Source organism: Palaemon carinicauda, chromosome 13 (assembly GCF_036898095.1).
Source record: "Palaemon carinicauda isolate YSFRI2023 chromosome 13, ASM3689809v2, whole genome shotgun sequence".
Taxonomy (NCBI): domain Eukaryota; kingdom Metazoa; phylum Arthropoda; class Malacostraca; order Decapoda; family Palaemonidae; genus Palaemon; species Palaemon carinicauda.
In genome coordinates this window covers 110,452,307-110,462,842 of record NC_090737.1, presented here as the reverse complement: position 1 = coordinate 110,462,842, position 10,536 = coordinate 110,452,307, and positions in this window count along the sequence as shown.

Here is a 10,536-nt window from a genome sequence, read left to right as displayed (position 1 = left end):
AATATTTTTAAGCCCATATCAGAGCATACAAAAATTTATTCCTTGAAGTTATTTCTTCATAATGATAACTTGAATTCTTCATTAGAGCACGAAGAAGAAATCATACAAAGTTTTATAGAAAATGAAAATATATTTAGTGCACGTGAAATTGATAATGGCATTCCGGACTGGAAGAGAGAAGAAAGTGCTAATGTCTATAATAAAAATAATGCATGGAAAAAGACATTTAACCTTATTAGGTGGCCCAACAATAAAGAAAATTTAAATTCTTCTTGGTTTTTACCAAATTGTTCAAGTTCAAGTATGCATTTGTATACCCACGTTGGATATCTCGTCGATAGAACAAATTCTAATATCCGATTTAAAATATATAAGAGCATATTTCCTAATTTTAATGTAGTGAAATTTCAAGATATACCATATTTAAATATATCAAACTATCCAATAGTTTTGAATTGTATATGTAATGACAAAGACATTACATATTATAATAATCATCAAAAAGAAACCCATTGGAATATATTCATGTTAGAATTACTAAATTATAGTATATTAAAAGATTCTTACAATACATGTTTTTTAAATGCCATTATTGGTGATGATTTTCAAATATATGAATACAAAACCAACGAAGATTTTCTAATTACAATAAAAACAAGCCCGTATAATAATAATGTTATAAACGCCACACCTTTCGAAAACGACTTACTCTTTCCTTATAATTTAGAACACGTTTTGCAATTATATGATCGCGAAAAACTGAGACACACAATACATTTCCTCGTGTCAATATACTTTTTATTATTAAAACAATCTGATGATTTAAAATCACATTCATTATTATTATTAGAATGGATTAAAATGATTATAACTTATAATACTCAAAATAGTAGAATTATCATTGAAGAATTTTTACAAATTTATTACCATTTAAATTACAAATATATCAGATTTCCAAACTTATTAAATTTAGATGACTCCATGAAATCTTGGGTCATCTTATGTATCAAACATCTATTGATAATTGAAAACATTATGGAAATCGAGGAGGCAATAAGTGTAATTAAAAATTATAATATATCTCAAACACAAACTTATGATGAAAGCGAATTTGATAGTGATGACAACCACAAAGGTAGTTTTAATGATGAAATAGATTCTCAAATAATCAAACATTTTAATATACCACAAACTTTTACAATCCAAGGAGCATCAAGAAATATCATTATACCCAACATTATTATTGCTGCGATATTATTAGTCAAGAATGAATCTATATTATATGAATTATTAGCAATATATCGGCCAATAATATTACTTGGCAATAGCAGTAGCTTTAATGAAGGGGGGGGTAAGGATAATAACAAAAGTATAACTAACAAAAATAAAAATAATCAAAGCAAACAAAATAACAAAACTGGAACTATTAATAATAATATAAATAATGGTAAATTGGTAATCTGGGACGAATTTAGATGGAAAAAATGTTCGATATCGTCTCTTTCTGTGGCTTCTATACCGCTCCATATACCAGAAATATATTATATCGCTAACATACGAAGTCATATATCAAATTTTATCGTTACTAAAAAGAAAAAATATAATGAAAATTTGAAGAAGAAGAAAAAGAATAATAATAATAAAAATAATAATAATAATAATAATAATAATAATAATAATAAAAATAATAATAATAATAATAATAATAATAATAATAATAATAATAAATTGAATATAGAATTATTGACGAAAGAAGAAAGTATAATATTTTCTAATCGTATTCATTGTACAACTAATAAAAATACTGGATCTATAATAAATCAAATTATAAGCAAAATTGAAGCTTTTTGGAATGGAAGTAAAATAAACAGCTTGCCACCAACATTTCTCAAACTTTTCGAAGACAGGTACATTTTAATTGGATTAAGTTTAAGTGGAAGCGATTCTTTGGTTCTCTTAAAACCAATACCTATGTACTATATAGATGACGAAGAAAATAATTTTTCAATCAGTTACAGTAATTATCCGAAGAATAATTCAAATAGCTATGGAAATGGGGAGAAAGAGCATGACATCATAGATGATAATTTAAATGACGTAATGGAGCATATTCCCAAATGTAAATTTTTACACAAACAATTTTTTTCCCATTGTTCAGAATGTCATAAGTAATATATCAGAAGAAGAAAAAATTGAAAATTACGAAAGGCTAAAAATTTTACACGATGAAAGAAAATCCATCGATAATCATTCACAAACCGAATGTTCTTCAATTGATGATCAAATTAAACAAAGCATGGTACATGGTCATTTTTTTGGTGATGGGGGAAATATTTTATGTTCATCAGAAATTTTAATGGCCAAAAAAAAGAAAATTTGCAAATATGTCTAAAAGAGAATTACATTTATATTTAACAAACGAATTGTGTAAAAAAAAAGGAAACTATAGAGTTAATTAAACTAACCAAATATTTTATTTTGAAACAAATAGCTAATAGTTATAGTGACATGATGGATGTTGTAAAACTATTACCTGAAAACGAAAACCACGATATTTTAAAAATGATAGATATTTATCTGAAAACTCCCCCACAAGAACAAAAAAAAACACTGCAATATCGTATAGAGACTTTAGCTATCTGTTATGAGCGCATATCAAAAATACACCCAAGTGGATCCAGTTTTCTTAAAGATATTCCCACAGATTCTATGAATATTGTAGAATGTAATTGTTGTTTAACTTTTACTTGTATTTCATTATTACAAACATTTAGTTATGATATATCGTCCTTGATATACGTATTAAAATTGATATTGCGGGCTATTTGTCATGGTGTTAGTTTGAAAAATAAACACCTTCATTTTTTTCTAGGAGAAACTAATTCAGGAAAAACTACATTTTTAAACCAAGTATTATCTGTTCTTGGCAATCATGCTGGAATTTTATCATCACATACTATGAATCACTCTTCAACGATAGATCGATATCACGACCTTTCCAAAAGCTCAAATTTGCAAAGTTTTGGTATATGGATGAAATTGCCAATAAACCATTTAATAGGCAATTGATTAATCAAATAACTGGTAGTTCTCGTTTATTTATTTCGATCAAATTATGAATCAGGTAATAACGTTAAACTCGCATCGACCATATTAATATTTGGTAACAATAAACCTCAATTCTCAGAGCAGTGTTCAGCTTTATTATCAAGATTAAGATTCATGTCTTTTCGTTCTCGATTTGATTCTACTCTTCCCGTGAATTTTAAAATGGCTCATTTCCCCAAACTTTCATTGTATAATGATTATGATAATAAATTCCAAGTTGGAATGGCTGCATTATTTTTACACGCTATGTGTCACTGTACAATAAATTCTCCGTTATATTTATATGACTCCTTATTTGTTGGCGAATTGAAAATAACTCAAAATATACAAAAATCCACAGATATGTATTCACCCGTGACAGATATAGTTCATTTCATAATCACTTCTTGTAATTAGAAGAAGACCCCGAATATCTAATTACACATAAACGTATATCTTATCTGTTATTATATTTGAATATACTTAAATGTATAAATATAGCATCCGTATCTGATGCCATAATATTTTTATCAAAACACTATCATACATCTCTTATTGATGATGAATTATTAATTTGTGATGATATATACAAAGACGGCCTAGAAATTCACAAAACCGCCGTTTTTCACGGACTCAAGGAAAAAGATATAATGATAAACGACGAAAAGATTTCTGTTATAAATAAGAGGAGAATTAATAATAATGATAATACAATAGCAATATATGAAAATGATTTCAAACGAAAAAAACACGTGTAATTAAAAAATGGAGGATCAATTGGGGTTATCAACCCCACCACCTTCTTTATCACAAATCGACGAAATAGATATCATACCAACATTTCACCCATATATTCAAAATGGTGGTTATCCCTATATGAATAAAATAGATTCAAAAGATATAAATAACGTCTTTCAAAATAGAATAGCTACTTCAATTCCTACATTAAATTATGAAATTAATGATGAAATTCTTTCAAATCCAAATTCAACACCAGAAACGCAACAACAACAAGATATTATGATGGATGATAGTATAAATTTTGATAAAAGTTTTTTGTCCTCATCCCAGCCAACACCTCAAAATAATACTGATAAAATAAAATTTATTAATCCTGATACGATACAATCTTGTTGGTATCAATTAATAGATTATTAGACACGATGGATGTTCCTCCACCCCCGGTATTCATTCCCCCCACCACTAATAATATAAAAGTTAAAAGAGAGATTGAAAAGGTTTTACCTTTTGGGTATAGTTAAATTATAACAAGGAAAAAAAATATGAATAATCACACTAAAACACAAGGACAATGAAAATAATTCGAGGTTTTTTTTTTATTTAAAAAGTTCATTTTTACACAGATCTTATGCACCTAAGTTTTTCAAAAGCAACGTTGTCACTCGTAGCATAGATATGTATTTTGTACAAAGTATTTGTATCATCGTCTTGTTTATAATTAACACACTTAAATTTTTGGCCAGTCTTTCCACCCAAAGCTAATTCAGTTTTTGAAGCAATAATCATATTTCCTCCGTCTACCTTATCAAAACAAGAATCTGTTAAAACTTCTAATGCTTCTACGTGTGGGGTTGTACAATTACCAGCCGATATATTAAACACCAATATAGCGGTAGGATTCGCTCTTTCCATTAGATCGTCATTATCAATTATTTCCCTGGGTTGAGATTTTTCACAAATTTTAATTTGTAACTGATTATCATCGGAAATTAGTCTGGAAAGCATATATGATGTGTGTTTTTTAGTTATAAACGAGTCGTCACAATTTACTCCAGCATATTCTTTAATCTGAATGGCCGTATCTCTGTTAGACATGATATTATTTATGTAAATATGAAAATTTAGAAATTTGTTTTGAGGAGTATTTTCATAAAGCAGAAACAACTGTAAATCCTGTGGACTGGATAAATTAGGCTTATGATTTTTTCTGATCAATTTCATTCCCTTTATATAATTATCTACTGCAAAATAAACATCTCCTCGATTTTCTCTCGCATCAGTTAACTGTAAACTCATATATTTCTTATCCTCGTGTGTAATAAATTTATCCATTGTTAATTTCTATTAAAATGGGCAGGTACGGCAAGTAATAGTTGTTGTAGGAGAGTATCCTAGGTCGTGTTCTATTTTACTTTCAAACAAGGGAGTTGGCCCCTTTATATATTGCTGTTGCTATAATATATATATAAAATTTTCCCTTTTTATAATTAATAATAATAATAATAATAATAATAATAATAATGTCATGTTTTCATTGGTTAAATAAAAAATGGTGATATTGCCAAATAAAAATGATGCTTACAACAGTTTTATACTTAATAAAAACCAAGACCAGTTTTGGATAATTGGAGGATATAACGATACTCACAACGATGAAACATATTTTTATATTTTACGCCCAACTTGTTATGAAATACAAGAAAAAACTATTTCAAAGCCCCTTATCAAAAAACAGAATTGAACAAATAAAGGCATCAGAACTGAAGGAGAATCCTTATTTAGATATTAACAAATATCAAAATTTTATTAAGGATTTAAATGAAAATAGTGAAAATAATTCGTGTATGAATGTAAGTTATAAAATAGACAACGGTATCGTAGTGTTGAATGAAGATATAATAAGTGAAGTCTTGAAACTTTCAACAAATGTTATGCAAAATATTCATGACCACAATAAAGCAAAAACTATAGAGTATAATATTCATGAAAATATTTATAACACCGAAGAAACCATTTATAATTTTGAGGATATTATGTGTGGAAATATTAATGTTGTATGGTTAATGGGAAAATATACAAAATTCAATAAAATGAATGACGAGGATACTATATACCTCATAAAAATTCCATCTCAGAAAGAAATTCAAGAGAAAAAAGTAGTAGATTATCTTCCTTCCAGAAATACTTTATTTCGGGTCAGAGAAACAGAAATTCTCAAATATATCAAAGAAAACTTATATAGTTTTCCAAATGTATATGAAATTGAGAACCATCAAGATCGAAATCCTACTATACGATGTGTTAGTGGTTGTATTGATCCAATTGATGTATTTTTACTTCAGTCTAATGTAATAAAATATTGGGAAAATACTATACAAAACATTAAGCTATTCGATACAATTTGGATATTTTTAATAAAAAAGGGAAAGGTTTGTTATAATGATGTTTGTTATTGTATAATTCCATCAGAACAAGAAATAATTAAAGGGAAAATAGATTTATTTGCTATACATAACCGCATTCGAATTATTATTGGAGATTTTATGAATTCTTTGGCTCCTATGGAAATAAAAACTGAAAATATTTCAGTTTATAATTTTCTGATAAATAATGATAGTAATATCTTAGAATTAAGAACAAAAAATAATACCCTTCGCCCAAAGACGCTTTTAACCTCTATAAGAAAATCAATATTTACAGATTTATTTGATTTGTATGATAAAAAACACGTCCCCGAAAGAATTTGTTTAACCAATGATAATGAGATTTGCGTGTTAAATAAAGACGAAAATATATCTAATTGTGCCTTTGTATGTACAAAAATAACAAAAAAGGAATTACAAAACAAAACCATTGAAAAACCATTATCAAATGATAAATTGTTCAGAGTAAAAAGTAATATTTTAAATATATGTTTGGGTGATTCAAATGCTTTTGACCATGGAACTAATGGGTTAAGTGTGAATATGTATAATATTTCCAATGATTTAAAAACATTGGCGAAAAATAATGCTATAATTATAAAACAATTAGATGTCTATAAAGAAAATAATTATCACAAGGAAATGGAAATCAACCAAGAAAATTTTAAACAAATTTTATTACAAGATTATCAAAATAGTTTGACTTCATTTCATAATACCAATGCTTTTCAGAAGCGTAAACGGGAAAGCGAAACATTTGAAACCAACAAAAAACTACGATACACAAAGATTGGTTGACTTATATATCATTGTCTTACAATAACCAATAATCTTTTTAAAATCAATTAAATAATGAGATGACAACAAATAAAATAAAAAAAAACAATCAGTAAAGTAGGACCATTTCATTCCCTTTGTTTCGAGTATGATTAGGTACGGATCCTTTTATTTTTATTTTCATTATCACTATCATCATCTTCTTTTCTGTAAAGGGTTATATATTTGTTGATCCTCCTATCACTGGGGTACAGGTTACAACTGTATAAATCCAATGTGTCATTATTGTGATTATAATTACTGCCCAAAAATTCTAAATTTTCATAACTCATCACATAATTATATATGTGTTTGTGATAATTGTACATATCATCAACGGAACAAGGAAAGTAAGACTTTCCCAACGCGCGCCTATAATCTTCAAACTTATATAATCGTAACTGTTGATCTCGAAAAAAATTTTGAGAATATGGAAAATATTTTGTAATAACATTTTCACACATATTAAGGGCTTTATCATTTAAATAATTAGAAGATTTGTGGTGATTTGAAATAATATAATCAAACTTTACATCTTTATTAAATAACGTATTTATATATGTTTCAATTGTTAAAAGTTCTGGTTTAGATATAACTACATATATCTCACTAATAATCTTTTTGTCCTTTAAAATATATTCTATCCAATTTTGTTTTTTTATTAACTTTTTAGATAATTCTACCGCGTTGTCGTCGTGGAAAGTATAATGTGAACAATAATATAAATCGAGCATTGAAAATATATATACTGGATACCTTTGGGGGTCGATGTTTGGCATATTATGGATATTTAATTGTCTCCGCTTTAAATGATTGGTTGCTACCTTAGATATACTTTTATCAAATCTTAAGTGATCTTTTTCGTTCAACATAATAACATTTGGAAGCCCATCAAGTAATACATGAAACATATTTGAAATATATGTATTAACTGCTTCTCCACAAAGAGCGCCAAATTTATCATATATTTCCAGGCACAAATTTGCGTGCATATCATAAGAAAATAATGGCACCGTGTTTGGTGTTATAAATAATTTATCTTCATATTGATTCGGTTTATCATTTTTCTGCGCATCCAAATAATTATATGAGACTCCTATACTTAAAAATTTTTTAAATTTGTCCAAGAAATCGTCTGGTGCATCTTTTATTTCCTTTTTTTTAATAAATTCACAAATAAGTTCAAAACATTTTTTCATTGTATCCCTTCGTACAATACAAACATCGAATCCATTTTTTTTTGAAATATATTCAAATATATCTTTTCTGTGGTAATTTGTATATAAATTTGTAGTTCTACATAAATCAATATTAAAATTTGGAAAAAATTCTTTTATATTTTTAAAATTACTTAACACACAAGCTTTATGAATAGTCTCAAAATATCGATCATATTTATTAAGTAATATAAAGGCCTGTAAAAATACAACATTCAATTTCTGGTTATCTTTTAAAGAATTTATATCAATTTTATTATATAAAGATATCAAGCGTCCATATGAATTATTATTTATAAAATTAGCAAATGCTTGATGATTTTCGTGGCATTCATAATAATAATCATCTTTAAGTGTCAATAATTTTTCTTTAATACAAGAAAATTGAATGGGACAGGGAATTACCATCGTTATATAGACAAAATCTTCAAAATTTCTACCGCGTACTGTTGTTGTTACATGTTCTACACCATATCCACGAAAAATTTGATCATTGCTAGTAATTTTATATTCATCCGAAACCCGATAGTAAACACCATCACTTTCCTTCTTTAATAAAAACATGGTCTTTATAACTAAATGTTTAATTCAAGAGAATTGACCGATCAATATATACACGTATAATATATATGTATCTCTTGTTTTTGTTATATATATATAGGAAAAACGAATAATAATATTTTTTGTTTATTTAATATAAATTATTTATATTTGAATTTCATACAAAACAACGGATTCCTAATTAAAGGATTAATTAAAAATAAAAAGATAAGCAACGATTTCACACAAATAACATAATCATAACCCAATTCATAAATTTAGTATAGGAAACGTAAAACAAACCACCTATAGTTACGTTTTAATAAAAGCTTGATAATATTTAGTTTGAATGCATTCGAGGTGGAATACAGACCCACACTCAATACACTGATTATACATTAACCTGGATTTCTTATCCTTTTTCATAATTGTATTAAGGGTCTCGCAAGTTTTACATCTTATAAATTTCTTTGCATAGGACCTTAAAATATTTTCCATATCATTTAATGTATACTTCCCACGCAGGACCAATTCATTGTTAGAGTTTATACTTGTATTAATACAACCAAGTTCAGATGAAATATATTGTAAAACGTGTGCATTTTCTCTATTCAAATTATAACAGGTTTCAAAAAAATTTGAGTACAAAGTTTTTTTTCCCGAATAAAACAATACAGGTTTTTTTATTTTAAACTTTTTGGTTGTTTTGTTTTTTTCGTTTATGGGTAATTTGCTTAATACAAAATTTAACATATCCTCATAACTATAATCGTCATTGCAACCATTTTTTGTGTTGATATCATTTAAAACAATTTTGTCTTTATTTTTCTTTGTTTTTTTTTTATATTTTAAAAAATTATCTGCATCCTCCATAATTCAAAATGAATAAGCAAAATACGAGTAATTCTTTCTTATACCACTATCCTAATTTATTAAATAAAAAGTCAGAACACAATAAAGAAAATCCAACCTTATTATTAAAAGGTGAGGACAATATCGAGGATGATTTATCTGAAGATTTTTTTCAAACGGATTTATCGGGCTTTGTAGAAGAATCACCTTTAGCGCCCGTTCTTTTTGTAATTGACTTTGATAATACTCTAGCTGTGTATGACGATATGTATATTTTAGAGAATAATTGTACTAACAATCTACGAAGTACTTATACTCGCCCCTTTATGCTAGAATTTTTAAATTTTATTAAATCTGTTAACACAAATAATGTGATTATTATGTGGACAGCAGGAACAGATTTATACATTAAGCAAAATCTTATATTATTGAATATTGCACATTATTTTGACCATGTTTTATCTAGAAAACATTGTCAAGAATCTAGTTTGAAATATAAAGGTAAATGTAAATCACACGCCTATCTTGTATCTTTGTTTCCCCAATATAAACGTATGCGATCAATTTTAATAGATAATTATGCACACAAAAATGGGTCTTCTACTGGTTATACAGAAATATTATCAGTTAAACCATTTGGGCTTTTAGATATTATAAAAATGTATGGGGCTTATAATATAAATCCTCTACATATAAATGATATTGAGAGTTTCATCATTTCTAAAGGAAAAGAAGGTACTAATTTTGTTACAAACAATTCACGCGGAAATAAAAAGGACAAAGAAAGTTTTTTTGGTGATATAACTTTATTGAATGTCATATTATTTTTACAGGAACGTTTTTTTGATTTATATTTTACG